Source organism: Triticum urartu, chromosome 1 (genome assembly GCF_003073215.2).
Source record: "Triticum urartu cultivar G1812 chromosome 1, Tu2.1, whole genome shotgun sequence".
Classification (NCBI taxonomy): domain Eukaryota; kingdom Viridiplantae; phylum Streptophyta; class Magnoliopsida; order Poales; family Poaceae; genus Triticum; species Triticum urartu.
Window position 1 is genome coordinate 262053635 of NC_053022.1, and position 22455 is coordinate 262076089.

The following is a 22455-nucleotide window of genomic DNA, read 5'->3' on the forward strand; positions in this document are numbered from 1 at the left end:
CATCATTGAGTCCCTCAAGAAACTTCTTCTGTTTTGCGGCATCTGTGGCCATGTCATCTGGGGCATATCGAGATAACTTGTTGAACTCATCCACATACTGCCCCACAGTACGATTCCCCTGGCATAAGTTGCGGAACTCACGCTTCTTCAGACTCATGGCTCCAGCTGAGACATGCGCGATGCGGAAAGCCCGCTGGAACTGATTCCATCTCATGGTGGTGACCGGATAAGTGGCGGTGTAGTTTTCCCACCAAGAGGCTGCAGGTCCATTCAGTTGATTTGCGGCAAAACGCACCTTCTCAGCATCTGTGCATCCATCAGTTGTTAGATCCCTTCCGATCTTGCGGAGCCAATCATCAGCTACAATCGGCTCGGTGCTACTAGAGAACACCGGCGGATTCAGCCTTAGGAACCGGGTCAGGTTATCGACAGGGGGTGGTGGCGGTGGATTGTTGTTGTTGTTGCCTTGGTTTTGGATGAGCATTTGCATTAAGGCATTCTGCTGTTGAATTAGCTGGGTGAGCTCCGGCGGGAAAGTGAAACCGGGGTCACATCTCGGAGGCATCTGGTGTTATGGAGTGAATGAGAAATTAGAATAGAACAAGGGTCTGATGAGAAAATAGCACTACCCAAATGAATGCACAAACACAATCACACCAATCATTTATTCATTCAACTCAAGCAAGGTTCAAACTCGGATTACAAGATCTCATGACTAATCGAAAATAACGGCCTAACTGATCGACAAAAAATAAAAATAAAAATAACATGGCGGTCGACTAAATGTCTTCATCAATTATCCCTGCGTCCTCTGGTGCGTCGTCCTCTGGTGCGGCGTCTCCTCTTGCGGCTTCCTTCGGTGGAGCTCTCTTCATAATCCTGGTCATTGCTCACGAGAGGTCCATCATCTCCACTCGGGAAAAGGTCTTCTCCCAGATCCGTCTTCTCCTCCAGTGTGGCAATATATTTCTTCCGGTCCTCGAGTCTTTCCATAAAATCCTTGACTTCATCCTCATGCTCATAGTGGGCTTCACGTGCTGCATCCTCTAGTTCAATTTCACGAAGATGCAACTTTTGGACCGTCTTCAAGCTCCCGCGCATCTGAATCTCTAGAGCCCTGATGTGAGCCTCCAAGTCTTGGACATATGAGTGAACGGAGTCGTCATCTATGGTGCGGATAATCTCTCCATCTGCAGTCCTGCGAGAAATCATGGTGTGGTCTGATCCAACAAGCTCGGTCCTGTATTCCTCCTGGATGCGTCCAAGTGCAGTATGAACTGCTATGTCTCTCCCGAGTACCAAGTGGGAGAAGTGAACTTGAAGTCAACGGGCGCTGAGAGGCTTCCAAAAGTTCTCCCTGGTATGTCCACCTTAATCCTATAATGATGGTCTTCTGGAAATGCCATGATAGGGGTCCCGGTGATAGACGGCAGAGCAATCTTCAATTCCTTGGTGATCTGGACCAGCCTCCTGCCGAAAAGCATTATCTCATCTCGCTAGCAAAACTCCGGGCGCAGAACTGGGATGAACTTGACGGCCATCTAGAATGTTGAAATCGGAGAGAAGTCAGAAATGAACAGGGGAGAATTACAGAATGATAAGGACATAAAATAAAATAGTCTCTTCCTATGGATTTCCGATCCTAGGGGTTACGTCCTACGGTCAGCGTGTGCTCTGAATACCATCTCTGTAGCGACCCGACCCAAAATTGGTCAAGTCTCTGTGTAGTTGTACTATCCCAAGATCATGTTGGCACACACAGTACATTGATAAAAAGATTCAAAGTTCAATCACACCTGAATTTATTACACGATTCTCATATCGAGTCTTTATTACAATAGAATAAATTCGGCCGAAGGCCAACTCATGAGAAATAAACTAAACAAAGCCGCGGAAGCGTAGATGAACAACGAGTCCATCTGACTCCATAGGGCAATCGCCAAGCGTAGATCGTAGCTTCACTCCTGGTCGGAAAACTCCTCTGCAACATAAGACGTTGCAGCCGTGTAGGTCAGCATTTTGAATATGCCGGCAAGTCATAGAGAGAACAACAATAAAATTTCTAACACTATATGCAATTTGGCTGTGGGGCTCTAAGTTTTATGTTTTTGTGAAAAAGCCAATTTTTTCCTATAACAAAGGACTTGCTTGCAATTACTACAAAATGTTGGTTGTTATTGAGATGGTTCCGCCAACCAATGTCTCATTCCCAATTATTAAATAACCCCTCAATTAATTTAGTTCCGTGTTGAGATTTCCGAAATACTCCAATTTCCAGAGGCTCATTTGTCCGTAACCGGGGACACGGCTAATCGATTAGGTTGTTACTCTGCAGAGTCTTGTGCACTTTACCCGCAAGAATCGTTCCCTCCTTTATGTCCTCGCACTGCCTGGTGTTTGAAGACGGGATGAACGAAACAGGGTCTTCCGTAGAGTTTCTCTGAGCACTGCCGTACCCATCCATGTCCTACCATTCTTCTACATCTGCTGGCACCGTCCGTCCAGAGTCACGCCTAGGGTCAACCCAGCTAGAGCCCATAATGGCTTGCGGCTGCACAGGTAAGCTTCCAGTCAAAGGGTATCCATCCGTCTCTTCGTGGCTGGGTGAAGCTTTCCGCAAGATGTCATGGCGCTCCTCCGTGCATCCCGGCCATCCGCTGGTCCTCCAGGGTGCCCGTCAACCGTCCTCCACCCAGTAGTGAATTTGAAGTCCATCTTGAGCTTGAAGTCATGGGGTTGTCATCATCTTGACTCTCACATCTCCCTTATGAAACACTCAACCAACCCCGTCTACGAGCATAGCAAAATAAACTACATCGTCCCGGGCAATGGCAACAAGGGGAAGTGGGTTCATCCTACCTTATGATACTACTCAAGAACATAACTTAAAATTCTCCTACTCAAGAACATAACTTGCCTGGCTGACGGTCTTCAAACGCTAGTGACTCGAGATAGCAAGCTTCGCACTCCGGAAATTCTATCGAGTCAAACAATAGCACAAATAAGTATTTCACTAATGACATATCAGCAAACTAAAGGAAAACACACAAGCACTCAAACCAAAATCAAAGAAAACTCGAGGAAAACAAAATCAAGGTTTCCATCACATCAAGCAACAACAAGGAAATAGTTTTAACCTACTAACACTATTCTTTACAGATCCAAAACAATGGTTTTACTAACTAACATAGAGGAAAACAACATACAAACTAGGTGCAAAAAGATACAAACCAATATTTATTATAGAACTCCTGTTATACCTAAAACAAAACTATTAAGAAAATAAAATAAAACTTTTATTTTGCTGTAAAGAAATGTTCAGTCTCTTTAACTACAGAAATTAATCTAAAATAAATTATAACATAGGAAAAATAAAATTTAAAAATAACTAGAACAGCAGAAACTAACAGCAAGCTAAATAAACTACAAAGCTTGTTTTTGCATAAAAACTATTTTTAATAAAGACTAAAAATGCCCAAATAAATTCCTACTGCTAGACAAAGTCAAAACAAAGCAGTGACGAAAAGAATCACTAAAAAAAATAATCCTAACTCAATTTATAGCAGAAAAACTAATCTGACTAAAACTAATATAAAACAATTTTTGAAAACCTAAACATGGCCGAATCTAATTTCTCCAGCAACTATAGGAAATTTGCAAACTAGAGCAAAAAGAATCAACTAAAAATATTAAATAACTTAAAAGATATAGATTTTACAAAACAGAAACTATTCTGTTAAAAACAGAAACGAAAAATTAAAATAAAACACCTAGGCGCTAACGGGCCGAAACAGTGAGCGATCCGGAAACTAAACAACGCCCGGGCGTTGTATAAACTAAACCGTGCACGCGCTTAATAACAGAAAACCGACCGGTTCGATCTAACTAAACCAGGTAACTAAACCAAAATAAAACCACCTAAACCGATCTAACCCGTAACTAAAACCGATCTATATGAAATAAAACCATACCCCTTCGGAATCTAATGTAGGACCTAGGTTTCAGATCGAATGACGAGGGGAGGTGGCGGCTTACTGCGGTGGAGGTCGACGGCGACAGAGGGTGGCGGAGGTCGGCGTCGAGCGGGGTGGGGTCTCTGGCGGTCGGCGAGGGTGGCAAAGACGTCGGGCGGATGCGGCAGGGCTTGGGGAAGTCGTGGGCGGAGTTGTTGGAGCTCGGGGACGGCGCAGACGTCGGATGCGAGGCGAAACAGAGCCCGGTGCTCTGCAGCTCCGGCGGGTGGCGGACGAGCTCAGGGTCGTCTCTGCTGTGGATAAGAGGGCCGCAGAACATGTCAAAAAAGTGGGCAACAACGACGGAAGTACATGGGTGGAAATTGGGATCGAGGGAGAGCTCACCGAAGTCAGAACGGGCGGCGAACTGCGGCGGCAGCAGCGAGATGCGTTTGGCGAGGGTGCGAGCTGCGGTGGGTTTTGGGCTAGGGTTTTAGGGGGATCGAGAGAGGAGGGGCCTAGGTATTTATAGGACACCTTTCTTGGGGCAGGGGCGACTCGGGATCGTGATCCCGTTGAATTCAGATGCGGCGGCGGCGTCGAACGCGCTCTGGCGCGGCATAGCGTGGGCGAGGGGAAAGAGAAGGGGTGGGGATGAGGGCGGGCCCCGCGGGTCAGTGGGAGAGGGAGAGAGGAGAGCGAGCGGGCGACCGAGGAGAGAGGGGTTCGGGCGTGCGCCGCGCTGGGGCAGGCCGGCTCGGTTGCTGGTGGGCTGCGGCTCAACGCTGCTGGGCCGGTTGGCCTGGCTGGCGCCTTGGACCTTTTTTTTTGAAATACCACAGAGAGAGAAAACTAATTATAGGTGAATCTATAATATTTTTATATAGGACATATATATATCAAAATTCTCAGGGGAATTAATCCTATAGCGTGGACATTTTTATAGAGGCAAAACAGAAACTAAAAAAACATTTTCTGCAAACTCCAAATAAAATGCAAATTTGAATTCAAACATTTTGGCAATATTCTCTTCTGACATTTTTGGAGTGTCATGTTAGCTCCTCTCATACTTTTTCTCAAGTATTTGTCAGGGATATTGAGGTAGATTTTTAAATGCCAAGTTGAATCCAAATTCAATAAAAAATTCAAAAGCCTCTGAAAATTTCCAAATGCCACTCAATTCAAACAAAATGCATAGATGCTTAACTAATAATTGTAAAACATTCCAAATTGAAAATTTGGGATGTTACACTATGGCTAGGAAACTTAACCATCTTTGATTCAACGAGCTAGTCAAGTAGAGGCATACTAGTGACACTTTGTTTGTCTATGTATTCACACATGTATTAAGTTTCCGGTTAATACAATTCTAGCATGAATAATAAACATTTATCATGATATAAGGAAATAAATAATAACTTTATTATTGCCTCTAGGGCATATTTCCTTCAGTCTCCCACTTGCACTAGAGTCAATAATCTAGTTCACATCTTTATGTGATTAGTTCACATCTCCATGTGACTAATACCCAAAGGGTTTACTAGAGTCAATAATCTAGTTCACATCGCTATGTGATTAACCCTCAAAGAGTGATCATGTTTTGGTTGTGAGAGAAGTTTAGTCTACGGGTCTACAACATTCAGATCCGTATGTGTTTCGCAAATTTCTATATCTACAATGCTCTGCACGGAGCTACTCTAGCTAATTTCTCCCACTTTCAATATGTATCCAGATCGAGACTTAGAGTCATCTAGATCGATGTAAAAAGCTTGCATCGACGTAACTCTTTACGACGAACTGTTTTATCACCTCCATAACCGAGAAATATTTCCTTAGTCCTCTAAGGATAATTTTGACCGTTGTCCAGTGATCTACTTCTAGATCACTATTGTACTCCCTTGCCAGAAAGATGCTAAGGTCACTGGTAAACCGCATAACATACTTTATAGAACCTATGACTGGGGCATAGGGAATGACTTTTCATTCTCTTTCTATTTTCTGCTGTGGTCGGTTTTGAGTCTTTACTCAACTTCACACCTTGCAACACAGGCAAGAACTCCTTTGACTGTTCCATTTTGAACTACTTCAAAATCTTGTCAAGGTATGTACTCATTGAAAAAACTTATCAAGCGTCTTGATCTATCTCTATAGATCTTGATGCTCAATGTGTAAGCAGCTTCATCGAGGTCTTTCTTTGAAAAACTCTTTTCAAACACTCCTTTATGCTTTCTAGAAAATTCTACATTATTTCCGATCAACAATATGCCATTCACATATACTTATCAGAAATGCTGCAGTGCTCCCACTCATTTTCTTGTAAATACAGGATTCACTGCAAGTCTGTATAAAACCATATGCTTTGATCACTTTATCAAAGCATATATTTCAACTCCGAGATGCTTGCACCAGTCCATAGATGGATCGTTGGAGCTTGCTCACTTTATTAGCACCTTTAGGATCGACAAAACCTTCTGGTTGCATCATATACAACTCTTCTTTTAAGAAATCCATGAAGGAATACAGTTTTGACATCCATTTGCCAGATTTCATAAAACGTGGCAACTGCTAACATGATTCGAACAGACTTTTAAGCATCGATACGAGTGAGAAAATCTCATCGTAGTCAACACCTTGAACTTGTCGAAAATATTTTGCGACAATTCAAGCTTTGTAGATAGTAACACTACTATCAACGTCCATCTTCCTCTTGAAGATCCATTTATTCTTAATGACTCACCAATTATCGGGCAAGTCAATCAAAGTCCATACTTTGTTCTCATACATGGATCCCATCTCAAATTTTGTTGGGGATATGATTACTGGAGGTAAACCGGCTAGGAGTGGCCGGGTTAGCTCCATGAAGATGTGAGGATGGTGGCGCTTTATGAAGGCCCAAGGCCCAAAGGCGGGTTAGGGTCTGTAGATGTAAATAGACTCTTTCATGTACCTTGTATTGTAAGTTAGAGGAATAGAGACCGAGCCGGACACGTTTATGATTGATACGTCTCCAACGTATCTATAATTTTTGATTGCTCCATGCTATGTTATCTACTATTTTGGGCAATATTGGGCTTTATTATCCACTTTTATATTATTTTTGGGACTAACCTATTAACTGGAGGCCCAGCCCAGAATTGCTGTTTTTTTTGCCTATTTCAGTGTTTCAAAGAAAAGGAATATCAAACGGAGTCAAAATGGTACGAAATCAACTGGAGAAGTTATTTTTAGAAGGAAAGCTACCGGATGGACTTGGACCCCATGTCAGGAACCAAGGGAGGTGCTCACGAGGGTGGGGGCGCCCCCTGCCTCGTGGGCCCCCCGAAGCTCCACCAACGTACTTCCTGCACCCATATATACTCACATACCCTAAAACTTCCAGAACACACAATAGATCGGGAGTTCCGCCGCCAAAAGCCTCCGTAGCCACCGAAAACCACTCTAGACCCATTCCGGCACCCTGCCGGAGGGGGCAACCCTCTCCGGTGGCCATCTTCATCATCCCAGTGCTCTCCATGACGAGGAGGGAGTAGTTCTCCCTCGGGGCTGAGGGTATGTACCAGTAGCTATGTGTTTGATCTCTCTCTCTCTCTCTCGTGTTCTTGATTTGGCACGATCTTGATGTATCGCGAGCTTTGCTATTATAGTTGGATCTTATCTTTCTCCTCCCCCTCTACTCTCTTGTAATGAATTGAGTTTCCCCTTTGAAGTAATCTTATCGGATTGAGTCTTTAAAGATTTGAGAACACTTGATGTATGTCTTGCCGTGCGTATCTGTGGTGACAATGGGATACCACGTGATTCACTTGATGTATGTTTTTGTGATCAACTTGCGGGTTCCGCCCATGAACCTATGCATAGGGGTTGGCACACGTTTTCGTCGTGATTCTCCGGTAGAACTTTGGGGCACTCTTTGAGGTCCTATGTGTTGGTTGAATAGATGAATCTGAGATTGTGTGATGCATATCGTATAATCATACCCACGGATACTTGAGGTGACATTGGAGTATCTAGGTGACATTAGGGTTTTGATTGATTTGTGTCTTAAGGTGTTATTCTAGTATGAACTCTAGGGCTGTTTGTGACACTTATAGGAATAGCCCAACGGATTGATTGGAAAGAATAACTTTGAGGTGGTTTCGTACCCTACCATAATCTCTTCGTTCGTTCTCCGCTATTAGTGACTTTGGAGTGCCTCTTTGTTGCATGTTGAGGGATAGTTATATGATCCAATTATGTTATTATTGTTGAGAGGACTTGCACTAGTGAAAGTATGAACCCTAGGCCTTATTTCCTATCATTGCAATACCGTTTATGGTCACTTTTATCATTAGTTACCTTGCTGTTTTTATAATTTCATATTACAAATACCTTTATCTACTATCCATATTGCACTTGTATCACCATCTCTTTGCCGAACTAGTGCACCTATACAATTTACCATTGTATTGGGTGTGTTGGGGACAGAAGAGACTCTTTGTTATTTGGTTGCTGGGTTGCTTGAGAGAGACCATCTTCATCCTACGCCTCCTACGGATTGATAAACCTTAGGTCATCCACTTGAGGGAAATTTGCTACTGTCCTACAAACCTCTGCACTTGGAGGCCCCACAACGTCTACAAGAAGAAGGTTGTGTAGTAGACATCAAGCTCTTTTCTGGCGCCGTTGCTGGGGAGGTTAGCGCTTGAAGGTATATCTTTAGATCTTGCAATCGAGTCTTTTAGTTTCTTGTTTTATCACTAGTTTAGTTTATAAAAGAAAACTACACAAAAATGGAATCGAGTTTGTCTCATACGCTTCACCTTTTTAATATCTTCCGTGAGTATGATGGAAAGGATAATTGTGCTCAAGTGCTAGAAGAAGAAATCTATAAAATGTTTGGCACTAAATATTTGAATGATGAGCATGATTGCAATGTTGTTAGTATGAATTCCTTGAATATCCATGAAGCTATGTTTTATGAAGATGATATTTTTGTCCCCCAAGTTTTGATGAGCAAATTTATTATGATGAAAGCATGTATCCTATCTATGATGATTATTGTGATGACACATATGCTTTAAATAATAATGATAACCATAAAACTTGTCATCTTGATCTTAATTTTCAATCACATGATAGTTATTTTGTTGAGTTTGCTCCCACTATTATTCATGAGAAGAATTTTGCTTATGTGGAGAGTAGTAAATTTTCTATGCTTGTAGGTCATGAAAGGAATGCTTTATGTGATGGTTATATTGTTGAATTCATTCATGATGCTACTGAAAATTATTATGAGGGAGGAATATATGTGTCGGTGTACTAGAGTAGGGGTACCCTAGTATCCCGAACTTGTGCACGGGCAGTCGCAGCATCCCGCGGCAAGGCTTGCCGGGTGACCGCCAAGGTCCTCCGTGGTTCCTTTGGAGCCATTCAAGGACAAAGTATTCAAGCCAAGGAGACAAGACCCCGGCAAGAGGAGCTTGCCGGGAAGGCCAACCAAGGCATCCCAAGGAACTTGCCGCGATGCGCCACGCGTCCCGGCAAGGCCCGGTGAGCGACAAGCTCCCGGACGCACCAAGACAACGACCGCGGCAAGGCACTTGCCGCGGCGAGCCACCACTCTGTGTCCGCGCTCCAGCACATCCACCAACGTGTCGCTCTGGGAACCTTCCAGGCGTACGTGGCGGGAGGCTGTGCAGCCAGCGGTGCGCGGTGGCAAGCGGCGCTGACAAGATTGCCATCGTGGCGAGCAGTGGCGTCCCTGACGGTCCCTTTTGCACTATTTAGGCGACACAGACGGGCATTTAATGCCCTTGTCCCCTGCCGTCAGGGTTAGGTATGATACACTATAGCAGGTAGCTGTACCAACCGCAACATCTTTCCATTTTTACCCTTGTCTACGTTGCCACCTGTCGGTGACCCCTTGAGCATATAAAAGGAGGCCCATGCGCAACGTAGGGGAGGTGGGAGAAAAGGGAGAGAACAATCAGGCTCGGTCTCGTTAGCTGCTGGTGTGTACTGTAGCACTCCGCGCTCTCGAGCAAGAACTCAATACAAACCACAAAGCAGGAGTAGAGTTTTACGCATCCGTGCGGCCCGAACCTGGGTAAACCGCTCGTGTGCTTCGCCTCGATCCGCTCTTCGTGCGACGTCCGCCCCCGCCGAACCAAAAGGGACCCGGTCCGCCGGTCCCATAGGTGCTCGTGGATCAGAACCCCGGCATCTTTGGCACGCCAGGTAGGGGCATCGAGGTTGTGTGAACCAGATCCGGCGTTCACACGAGCTAGATCTTCATCATCTTCATCGACATGCCGCTGAAGAAGAAGGCTTCGGAGGCGGCTGGTCCGTCCGCGCCGAACCCACCACCGCCGGAGCAAACGGCTGATGGGGCAGACGCCGGCGGAAGAACGGGCGTCGACGAGGGAGCTCACGGTGCTGCCAGGTCCAAGGACAAGGCTGCGCTGCCTATCGGCGGCGTAGCCGGCTCCCACAACGACCGGGCGCACTCCAAGACCTCGGCGTCCGTACATGCACCACGCCCATCTCAGGAGGCGTAGGACCGGCAGCGTCATGGTACTCACGGTACCATGCGTTCGCTGGACCAAGATCGAGCTGGTGGATCTCGGAGTGCCCAAGACCAGCATGCACGCCAACATGCTGGCACGAGCGAGGCACGGTCGCCTGGACGGGATACTGCTCCTTCTAACATAGTTAGAAGTCCGAGCATATCCCACTCCTCGCACTGTTCGCCACCGCCACCCGCCACTGCAGCAGAAGCTTTGGCACGAGCTCAACTGCTCCTGGACTACCCTCCAACGGCAGACAAGATCGACGACTGGAGGGCCACCATTCAGAGTCTCATCGGCTTTGCCAACGGCGACACTCAACGGCAGCCGAGCACGTCGCAGCCGCGGCAAGCCAGCCAGGCACGAGCCGGTGGCGACAAGACCGGTGGGGGTGCAACCACTATGCACTCTCCGCCCCGAAGGCCAAGATCGCCGACTCGCCGGATCCACCTCGACAGCGACTCAACCGTGTCATCAGATCCACGAGCTCGTCGCGATCAGCGCCAAGTTCTTCACGAACGACAGCAAGAAGACGCTCGTACTCGCATCGAGCGCCGAAGAGAAACGCGACGTCAATCAGACCAGCGCGCTGGGCCCTCTGTCGACATGCATGCGCCAGGGAAACCAGGCGGCTTACCGTACGCGGTAGGTTGCCCTGCGTTTACTCGTGAGCTGCGGCAAGTCCAGTGGCCCAGCACGAAGAATTTCAAGCCAGACGTACCAGAGAAGTACGACGGCAAGTCGCATCCGCCGGAGTTCCTCAGCATCTACACCATTGCGGTGCAGGTTGCCGGGGGACGGGACGCCAAGATCCTTGCCAACTACTTCCCGCTGGTGCTCAAGCCCAACGTCAGGTCCTGGCTCATGCACTTGCCGGACAGCTCCATATCTTCCTAGGCAGACCTATGCCATCAGTTTGTCGGTCCTTTACAGGCGGCCACAAACCTCATGGCCAAGAGAGTGACCTTCATCTACTCACCCAGAAGGAAGGAGAGCCCCTGCGGAAGTACATTCAGAGATTCAGCCGTGTACAGCACAACATCCCAGATGTCCACCCTGCCGCGGTCATCAGCGCATTCCATCAGAACGTGCGTAACCGCAGGATGCGGGAGGAGATGGTGATGTGCAAGATCAGAGACGTCAGTGAGCTGTATGCCCTGGCCGACAAGTGTGCACGCGCTGAAGAAGGGAGGAAACTCCCCGGAGAGAATACAGGAGCAGGAGGATCTGACAGCGAGGATGCTGCCCCGGCAAAGAAAAATCGGCGGCGGAACAGGAAGAAGAAAGGCAAAGATGTGATAGTCGTTGAGCAGTCCGGCAACGAAGGTGGCGCCAAGAAAGCCAAGGCTGGTAGCTCCGGCAAGGAGATTGCCGCATGCACCAACTGCCAGGCTGTGGCGGTCGCCGACAAGCAGGACGGCACCGACAAGCAGTACTGCAAGATCCACCGCACCAAGGGCCATGACCTCTAGAGCTGCAAGAAGGTTGAGCAGCTTGTCCAGCAGCAAAAGGCTGAGTACGAGCGACGCGACAAGGAGAGGGCCCAAGGAGGCGCTGGAGAATCCAGCAAGAAGCGTGCCGGCCGGGGAGGACGCCGCGGCAAAGCCAAGCAGCGGCAAGGAGACAGACCTCCCCGCGGCCGCGACAAGGATGAAGATGACGACGACACGAAGACATGGATGATGTCGAGACCAGTGAGCAGGAGTTCCAGAAAGCCATAGAGGTCTTGTGCGTTGACGGCGGTGCTTCTCTGCATACTTCGCACCGCCAACTCAAGCAGTGGGTGCGGGAAGTCAATGCGGCGGAACCACCTGTCGAGTCACGCAAGCTTCTGAAATGGTCCAGCACGCCTATCATCTTTGATATTGAGGATCACCCTGATCGCACAACTGCGGTCGGGTGCTTACCGATGTTGGTTTCACCAACTATCCGCAACCTCAAGGTCACTAAGATGCTAGTTGACGGTGGGGCCGGCTTGAACCTGATCTCCTCCGCTGTACTCCACAAACTCCAGATCCCTGACAGCGAGCTTGAAGAGACCGGCACATTCCAAGGAATCAACCCGGGAAGGAGCAAGCCGAAGGGGAAGGTCATGTTGCCAGTAACATTTGGCAGCGAGTTGAACTTCAGGACTGAGAGGGTCACTTTTGACGTTGCCGATTTTCCATTGCCTTACAATGGGATACTCGGCCGTCCAGCACTCGCCAAGTTCATGGCAGCCTCTCACTACGCATACAACATGCTGAAGATACCAGGCCCGATGAGCGTCATCTCTGTCCCTGGCGACAAGAAGGATGCTCTTATCTGCGCCGACAAGATCTACCGGGAAGCGGCAGCCGCAACAGATCGCAAGCCACCTGCCGTTGAAGCTCTCGGGGGGAAGAAGAAGACCAAGTCCGGCAAGAGTTCTGATGCCCACTCCGGCAAGCGCACCTCTTCGGAGTGCTGCGCTGCCGTCGAGGACGCACCATTGAGCTCCACCGGCAAGTGTAAGAAGACAATGGCAGCTCCACCAGAGACCAAGAAGGTGTCCGCCAAGGAGGACGGCACTGGTGGTACCTTCACCATTAGTGCCACTCTCGACCCTAAATAGGAAAGCGCCCTCATTGCTTTCCTGCGGGCGAATGTCGACGTGTTTGCGTGGCAACCGTCTGACATCCCCGGTGTTCCCAGGAAAGTAATTGAGCACCATCTTGCCGTTTGTCCTCATGCGCGGCCCGTCAAGCAGAAGGTCAGGAAGCAAGCAGTGGAGCGCCAAGAATTCATCGCAGAAGAGATCAAGAAGTTGGAAGCAGCAGGCCTTGTCAGAGGAGTGCTCCATCCTACGTGGTTGGCCAATCCTGTAGTCGTGCGCAAGGTGAACGGGAAATGGAGACTTTGTATCGACTTTACCGATGTTAACAAAGCTTGTCGCAAAGACCCATTTCCTTTGCCGCGCATTGACCAGATTGTTGACTCCACGACCGGATGTGACTTGCTTTCATTTCTTGATGCATACTCAAGATACCATCAGATCTTCATGGCAGAAGAGGATGAGGAGAAGACCGCATTTATTACTCCATGTGGCACGTACTGTTTCATACGGATGCCTTTCGGTTTAAAAAATGCTGGTTCAACATTTGCAAGGGTAGTCCAAGTCGCTCTTGAGCCACAAATACACAGAAATGTGGAAGCCTACATGGATGACATAGTGGTCAAGAGCAAGGACAAGGCAACTCTGATTCAAGATTTAGACGAGACCTTTGCAAATCTGCGCAAGATCAGCCTCAAGCTCAACCCCGAGAAGTGTGTGTTTGGAGTCCCCTCCGGCAAGCTTCTCGGGTTCTCCGTGTCTCGGCGGGGAATCGAAGCCAATCCCGACAAGATCAAGGCCATTGAGTAGATTGAAGCACCAAAGCGCGTCAAGGATGTACAAAGACTTGCCGGTTGCATGGCTGCTCTCAGCAGGTTTATCTCTAGGTCTGCTGAGCGCGCCCTGCCGTTTTTCAAAATATTGAAAAAGGCAGGTCCAATGAAATGGACTCCAGAAGCGGAGGCTGCGCTGCAAGACTTAAAGAGATACCTGTCCTCCGCTCCAATACTTGTCGCACCTGAGCCACAAGAGAAGTTGCTGCTGTATATAGCGGCAACCAATCACGTGGTTAGTGCTGCGTTAGTAGCAGAGAGGGAGGCAGATGACAAGCCAGCAACCACGGCAAGCACATCCAGCGACAAGCAGGGGGCTTCCCCGACAAGCTCTGGTCCCGACAAGGATGGATCTGCACAGACGCGCGAGGAGATACAGAAGAGAATGGTACAGCGCCTAGTTTACTTTGTCAGTTCCCTTCTGCAGGGAGCTAGGACAAGGTACTCTGGCATGCAGAAATTGCTTTTCGGCCTTCTCATGGCCTCGAGAAAGCTGCGCCATTACTTCCAAGCACATGAGATCACAGTTGTCACTCGCTTTCCGCTGAAGAGGATACTACAGAATCCAGAAGCGACAGGCAGGATTGTTGAGTGGGCACTGGAACTGTCAAGCTTTGGCCTCAAGTTTGAGAGTACTTCAACTATCCAAAGCAGAGCATTGGCAGAATTCATAGCAGAATGGACGCCAACACTAGATGAAGAAATTCCAGAAACGAGCATCCCCGTCAAGGAAGCAAGCAAAGAGTGGCTGATGTACTTTGATGGTGCCTTTTCGCTGCAAGGCGCCGGCGCTGGCGTGCTACTTGTCACACCCACCAGAGAGCACCTCAAGTACGTAGTCCAGATGCACTTTCCCAAGGAGCAAGCAACAAACAATACTGCAGAGTATGAAGGCTTGCTTGCCGGTCTTAGGATCGCGGCAGACCTTGGGATCAAGAAGCTCATTGTCAGGGGTGACTCGCAGCTTGTCGTCCGCCAAGTGAACAAGAGCTATCAGAGTCCGTTGATGGAAGCCTACGTCGACGAAGTGAGAAAGCTAGAAGAGCACTTTGATGGCCTACAGATGGAGCATGTTCCAAGAGCTCAGAACGCCATTGCCGATGACCTATCAAAGTGCGCCGCACTTAAGTTACCTGTGGAACCAGGGATCTTTGTGCTCAAGCTGACTCAACCGTCTGTAACGCCATCAACTGGACAGAGCAAGAAGAGGAAGTTGATTTCTGGTGACTATTTGCCGGTAGAGCTCCCCGAAGCCGCCGCCAAGAAGGTCCCCAAGATCAACGCCAAGAGCGCTGAGGAGCAGTCTGCTCCAGCAAGCCCTAGGGTTTGTTCCATTGAAGCAGAAGCTCCCGACAAGTTTTGCTCCGGCAAGCTTGCCGGGGAACGTCAAGCTCCGGCAGAGCCGCAGGTCCTCGCCGTAGAAGCGGATGTTCCCGCAGCAGCAGATTTGCCTTTAGTCCTTGTTGTCGAGCCACAAGCTCCAGCATGGGCACAGCGGATTGTCCGTTTCCTTCAGACAGGAGAACTTCCCGAAGAGCAAGAAGAAGCGGAAAGAGTAGCCCGGCAGTCAAGTATGTACCAGTTTGTCGACAAGACACTGTACAGAAGAAGACTCAACGGTGTGAAATTGAAGTGTATTCACCGGGAAGACGGACAAAAGCTGTTGGCAGAGATACATGGAGGCATATGTGGACACCACATTGGCGCAAGAGCACTTGCCGGCAAGGCATTCCGGCAAGGTTTCTTTTGGCCGACAGCCCTCCAGGATGCAACTGCATAAGTAACCAAGTGTGAAGCGTGCCAGTTCCATTCCAAGAAGATACACCAACCAGCTCAAGCTCTCCAGACGATACCTTTATCCTGGCCATTTTCGGTCTGGGGGCTCGACATCCTCGGCCCCTTTCCCCGAGCAGTCGGGGGCTTTGAGTACTTGTACGTTGCAATCGACAAGTTCACAAAGTGGCCGGAAGTGGAACCAGTGAGGAAGGTGACAGCACAGTCAGCAGTCAAGTTCTTTAGGTCGATTGTTTGCCGCTTCGGGATCCCTAACAGGATAATCACCGACAACGGTACGCAATTCACGAGCCGCACCTTCATGCAGTACGTCCAAGATCTTGGCGCCAAGGTCTGCTTCGCTTCTGTTGCTCACCCGAGAAGCAACGGTCAAGCGGAGAGGGAAAATGCTGAAGTGCTGCGTGGGCTCAAGACCAGGACTTTCGACAGGCTGCACAAGTGCGGAAGAAACTGGATCGAGGAGCTGCCGGTGGTTCTTTGGTCGATCAGGACGACGCCAAATCGAGCCACTGGCCAGACACCTTTCGCTCTAGTCTATGGAGCAGAGGCAGTTCTCCCCACGGAACTCGTATACGGGTCACCTCGAGTGCTCGCTTATGATGAGCTTGAGCAAGAGCAGCTGCGACAAGATGACGCGCTGCCCTTGAGGAAGACCGTCTTCAGGCTGCTGTACGAGCTGCTCACTACCAGCAAGCTTTGCGCCGCTACCATAGCCGCAAAGTTAATGCCAGAAGTCTCGAGGAAGGCGACCTTGTTCTTCGGCGTGTTTAGTCCGCCAAGAATTCCAACAAGTTGACGCCGAAGTGGGAAGGCCCTTACCGGGTGAAACGAGTCACTAGGCCCGGCGCTGTCCGCCTTGAGACCGAAGATAGCATTCCGGTGACCAATTCCTGGAACATTGAGCATCTTCGTAAGTTTTACCCGTAAGGCGCGGTTGCCGGAACCTGTTCTGGCAACCACCTTTTGTACAAGTCTTGCCGCTGTTGCATATAATCCTTTGTACAAAGCCGGCGCAGACCCCGTGCATAAGTAAAGCTCATGTGCTCCGCACATCTTGTCAATTTCATGCTTTCTATTTTTTGCATATGTGATCTGACACTTTGTGCAGCACCTGCTCCCCGGTAAGCAATAACGAGCCGTAAGGCTCCATATCTTTATTTTCTCTTCTTTCTTTTTTCTCAAGGAAAGGAAGGTTCCCTCGCCCACAAGTTTGCCGGGGGGGGGGGGAGGAGAAGATAATGGTATGGACCAGGCGTCGTTCAAGAAAGTTTCGCCTTACCGGGAAGCAAACAACAGAAAAGCTAAGTTGCCAAAGTTTGAGCAATCAGGTTTTTTAAAATTTTAAGTTATCTCCCTTGAACGACCGCACTTTGTATGGAAAACCTGTGCGCGGAGGAACCAACTCGTAGCTAGTTGCGCCCTTACTTTGTTTCGAGTCCGCTCAACAAATTAAGTGAGCTGCGACTAGTTGCGACAAGGTTTCTTGTCTGGAGCGGCACCGCCAGCAGGCTGCTGACGTCCCGCACTCAGCGCTCGCGGCTAAGGTGCCTGCACCGGCAAGTTCCCTAAAAGCGTAGGGTAAAAACATACAAAGGGAGGAATCAAGTAAAGGGAAAAACATTGCAATCATTACCCAGAATAGAGTTATATTACAAGATAGCTTGTCGCGGCTCTAACAGATTGTTTTCATAACATGGCCAGCAGCGACAAGAAAAGAAGAAAACGGGCGGCCTAGTCTATGAGATCGCCCTCAATCCTCTTGATCCCGCTCACCTTGTCCACAATGGGTGCGACAAGGGTCTTGAGCGCCTCCAGATCGGCATCCGGCGGCAGGGTCTTGAGGACGTTGGTGAGGTTGAGGCCCAGGTTGCGGAAGGCCACCTTCACCAACACCTTTTGAAGAGCTCCCGCGCAGATCTTGCGCGACTCGTCAGCCAGCTGCTTTGGGATCCTCTCCCGGAGTCGCTGGAGGGCCGTCGCCACGCCTTTGAAGAACAAGATGAGCTTCGCGCTGGGTTGGAGGTTCTCGTCGGAGGGATACCCGAGATCCTCCATCCCCAGCTGCGCCAGCTCCCTGTCAATGTCTACGGCAACATTCACAAGACCCTCCGTCCAGTGCTCCACATTTTCCCTAAAAGCATTCTGGGCGGTGGCAGCACTCTCTAGCAGCGCCTTGTCGGCCTTGATCTCCTCCTTCAAGGCCACCTCCTGCTCCTTGGCGCCGTCCAGCGTCTTGGTCAAAGTGGTCAGCTTCAACTCAAGATCTGCGTTGCAGTCCTTGGCGGCGCTAAGCTCTTCGCCACTCGCCTTGAGATCGGCCTCCAGCTGTGCCACCTTGGTCTCCAGCTCCTTCTTGGCGGCCTCGGCGGCTGCGGCAGCATCCTCTGCTTGCTTAAGGGCTCCGCCGAAGTTCTGCTCACGCGCGGCAAGCTCCTCCTCGTGGCTGTCGAGGTTAACTTTCCGCTGCGCCAGCTCGCCCTCCTGCGCAGACAGCTTCTCAGCGCAAGCCGCTGTTGCTCTTCAACATCGGCCTTCTCGAGGAAGAAGGCCTTCTGCTCTTCGGCGAGTTGCTCCCGCTCACCTGCCAGGGACCGGAGAGCTTCCTGGTGGAGACCCCGAAGCTCCTCCGCGCGCTTCTCGATGTCCGCTCCCGCCTTCGCGACAAGCGCCTCGCGGGATTCCAGCTTGGCTTGCCGCGCGCGGTAGAGCGACAATAGCTTCCGCAGCAACCGCTCCTCCTCAGGCTCGCCGCTGCTATTGCTCGGTGCATCAACCAGCGTCAGCCCAGCGGAGGCGAGCACCTCTCCGTCGAAGCTCTCTCCCTCGACTGGCGCCCTGGAGCTTGACACCCAGGGGAGGTTGATGAAGACACCATTGCCGGCCTTCAAGTAGATGCCTGGCTGGGGCTCTTCGGAGCTTGGCGCTGCGGCAGCGGCGGACGGGTCGGCGGTCGACGTAGCGCCTGGCGCTCCTGCGGCCTCAGGACCGTCAGTGCGATCGCCAGACCCCCCGCCTGCTTCTGCGGCGGCAGCTTTGGCGGCCTCTGCGCCGGCGGGATCGTCAGCAGCAGATAGGTCTGACGGCCGGAAAAGGGAGAAGAGTCAAGCCAATATCCAAAAAAAGAAGATCAAAAGAAGAAGAACCCAAGGGAAGTTTTGAAGCGAGAGGATTACCTGCACCGGGTTCTGCAGTCGTGGTCCCCGCCGCCGGAGGGCCGCTGGTGCTGTCCCTTGCCGGAGAGCTCTCCCTTGCCGGAGACTTCTCCCTTGCCGGAGAACTCTCCCTTGCCGGAGGACTCTTCCTTGGCATTTCGGGGGTGGCCTCCGGGCGCTCCTGGTGGGGCTGCTCTGCTCCTACACAAACCAACAGTCAAATATCAGCAAATACAGAGTATCCATGCGCACCTCACAGCGGAAAGCGAACCATATACTTACGCTGGGGGCTGCTCTGGAGAAAAGTTGCCGGGTCCGGCAAGGTTGTCTCGGACGCACCCCTTGCTGTCGCAGTGGGTTCGTCCTCGATGATAATCACCGGGACCTTGGCTCTCTTCGCTGCTCTCTGGGCCAGAGTCCTGAAAAGGAACAAGTTCAGGGTAAAGCAAATGAGATGCAAGAAAAAACAGCAAGAATTGAGGAACTACAAGTACAACAAGAGAATCTTACTCTTCTTCTTCCTCGTCGGAGCTGAACACGGAGAAGTCGAAGTCCGGCTCACGCCCGGCGCGGGGAGGCGGAGGAGTAGTTTCCCTTGGCCGCTTGGCGGAAACAGTGGCGGTGGTCTGAGACGATCCCGCTCCGGCTGCCGCCGCGGCGTGAGAAGCGGCAGGAGCAGAAGCAGTGGTCCGGCTGGACCCCGCTCCAGTTGCCGCAGCAGCGTGAGATGCTCCCGCGGCAACAGTGCTTGCCGCTGTGGAGCGTGTCGCGCGGCGCAGCGGCTGTTCACTTGCCCGCTGCCCCGCTACGTCCCCGGCCTTGCGGAGACGCCTTCTTGGTGGGGATGGAGGCTCTGCTTGCGCCGAACTGCCTGAAGATGAGGAGGAAGAGGAGTTGATCTCCAGCGAGCCGCTCGTATCCTTGGTGGGCTCGCTCGACTCGACGTTATGCCCGGCAAGCTCTTTCTCGCCGACGCGCTCCTCTCGCTCGGCACAGCTTGCCGCCTCTGCTGCATCTGCCTCCTCCACGGTGAATCCAAATTCGCCCGCGGCTACGGCTGCCGCCGCCTCTTCCAGCCTGGTGGCGATGCATGTCATCTCCGCATCGGTGGTGTCGCGGGTGAGCCTATCCTTTTCATCGGAGCAGACCGACACTTCTACCAAGCCGTCAAAGAACTGCTGCACGACGTCGTCTGCAGGCTCTTTCCAAGTTGGGACAATTCCATGCGAATCGCACTGCGACATCATTGCACGGATGCGGTCGAGCGCGGAGTTGTTGCACAGCGGAACGACGCCCCCCGGCAACCTGAACATTTCGGGGTGTTGAGGGTCGTACATGAACAGCTCCTGGAGCATCGCGTTAAGCTCCAGAACGGTGAAGTTGAAGTTGAGGCTCGGACGTAGCCTCATGATATCCGCCGCATTCTTGAATTCCTAGGCGGGTCTCCCCCGTTCCTGCAGGGGGGCGATGCGGCGACAAAGAAAATCTGCGCCAACAGCGCCTACAGTGAGCCCGGCAAGCCTGAGGCGTAGGATCCGGGTGACGGCAATCTTCAGCCTATCATCTTCCGGAGCCACGTCACTCCAATCGCTGCCGCGTGCTACTGGGGCTTGGCGCCGGGCGGTAAACGGCTGCGGGTTCTCCTCGACAATCCAGCACCAGTCTGCTCTCCATTCCTCCCACTTGCCGCGGAACTCTCCCTCCAGATAAGTGTCCTTCTTGCCGGCCCTTGAGATGCAGGCGAATTCGCCGGATAAAGGCTCTCCTCTCTCTACTCGGGGCACAAAGAAGTGGCGAAAAAGGGCTACATTGGGATGGACTCCGACAAAGTTTTCGCAGAGATGTGCGAAAACTGCCATGGTCAGAACGACATTGGGGGTGAAGTCAAGGAGGTGGAACCCATAGGTGTTCATAATATCGCAGAAGAACTCAGAGAAGGGCGGGCAGAGCCCGTAGTAGAAGAACAAGGCGAAGAAAGGATATCCGTTTGGAGCCATTTTCCAAGCGGCGGCTGGAAGTACCTTCGTGCGCGGATGCGCTCGCGTCTCCGTCGACCAGAAGAGGTAGTAGTTCTCCCTCAGCTCCTCGCGGTGAGCTTGGGGGGGAGATTGCCCGCTCCTTTCGCAGCGCCGCAAGCCGCTGCGCCTCGGTCGACTTCACAGCCTTCCCCTTGTCGGCTTTCGGAGCCATGGCGGAAGTGGTGGAGGAGGTCGACGGCGTTGGTGGTGCTGGTGGCGATGGGGGGCGGGGCGCTGCTCTCTTTCAGCTTTGGAAAGATGAGGGAGCGGCGGAGATTTCTGAGATTGGAGTAGCAACCGGCGAATGGGCGAACTGCCCCTGTTTCCCCTGCTTATAAAGAGGAAGGGGGCGGATGTTCCGCATTTCCGAATAAAGAAACCACCCACGATCTCTCCCACGACGCCGCATTCAACGCGTGCCGTTCGGGGAGGGCGCGGTGGATACGGAGAGAGATACGGCGTAACCCAGGCCGCGCGTGCCCGTGCCCTGTTTTGGGCCTGGCCCAATAGCGCTCGGCACCGTGTATGGCCCAGGCCCGGGGGCTCCTGTCGGTGTACTAGAGTAGGGGTACCCTAGTATCCCGAACTTGTGCACGGGCAGTCGCAGCATCCCGCGGTAAGGCTTGCCGGGTGACCGCCAAGGTCCTCCGTGGTTCCTTTGGAGCCATTCAAGGACAAAGTATTCAAGCCAAGGAGACAAGACCCCGGCAAGAGGAGCTTGCCGGGAAGGCCAACCAAGGCATCCCAAGGAACTTGCCGCGATGCGCCACGCGTCCCGGCAAGGCCCGGTGAGCGACAAGCTCCCGGACGCGACAAGACAACGACCGCGGCAAGGCACTTGCCGCAGCGAGCCACCACTCTGTGTCCGCGCTCCAGCACATCCACCAACGTGTCGCTCTGGGACCCTTCCAGGCGTACGTGGCGGGAGGCTGTGCAGCCAGCGGTGCGCGATGGCAAGCGGCGCTGACAAGATTGCCATCGTGGCGAGCAGTGGCGTCCCTGACGGTCCCTTTTGCACTATTTAGGCGACACAGACGGGCATTTAATGCCCTTGTCCCCTGCCGTCAGGGTTAGGTATGATACACTATAGCAGGTAGCTGTACCAACCGCAACATCTTTCCATTTTTACCCTTGTCTACGTTGCCACCTGTCGGTGACCCCTTGAGCATATAAAAGGAGGCCCATGCGCAACGTAGGGGAGGTGGGAGAAAAGGGAGAGAACACTCAGGCTCGGTCTCGTTAGCTGCTGGTGTGTACTGTAGCACTCCGCGCTCTCGAGCAAGAACTCAATACAAACCACAAAGCAGGAGTAGGGTTTTACGCATCCGTGCGGCCCGAACCTGGGTAAACCGCTCGTGTGCTTCGCCTCGATCCGCTCTTCGTGCGACCTCCGCCCCCGCCGAACCGAAAGGGACCCGGTCCGCCGGTCCCATAGGTGCTCGTGGATCAGAACCCCGGCAATATGCTTGTAGGAATTGCAATAATATCAAGTTTCCTCTCTATGTGCTTAAAATTTTGAAGTTATCCTTGTGTTACCTTCCTATGCTAGTTGATTATTGTTCCCACAAATTGTTCGCTCACAAAATAC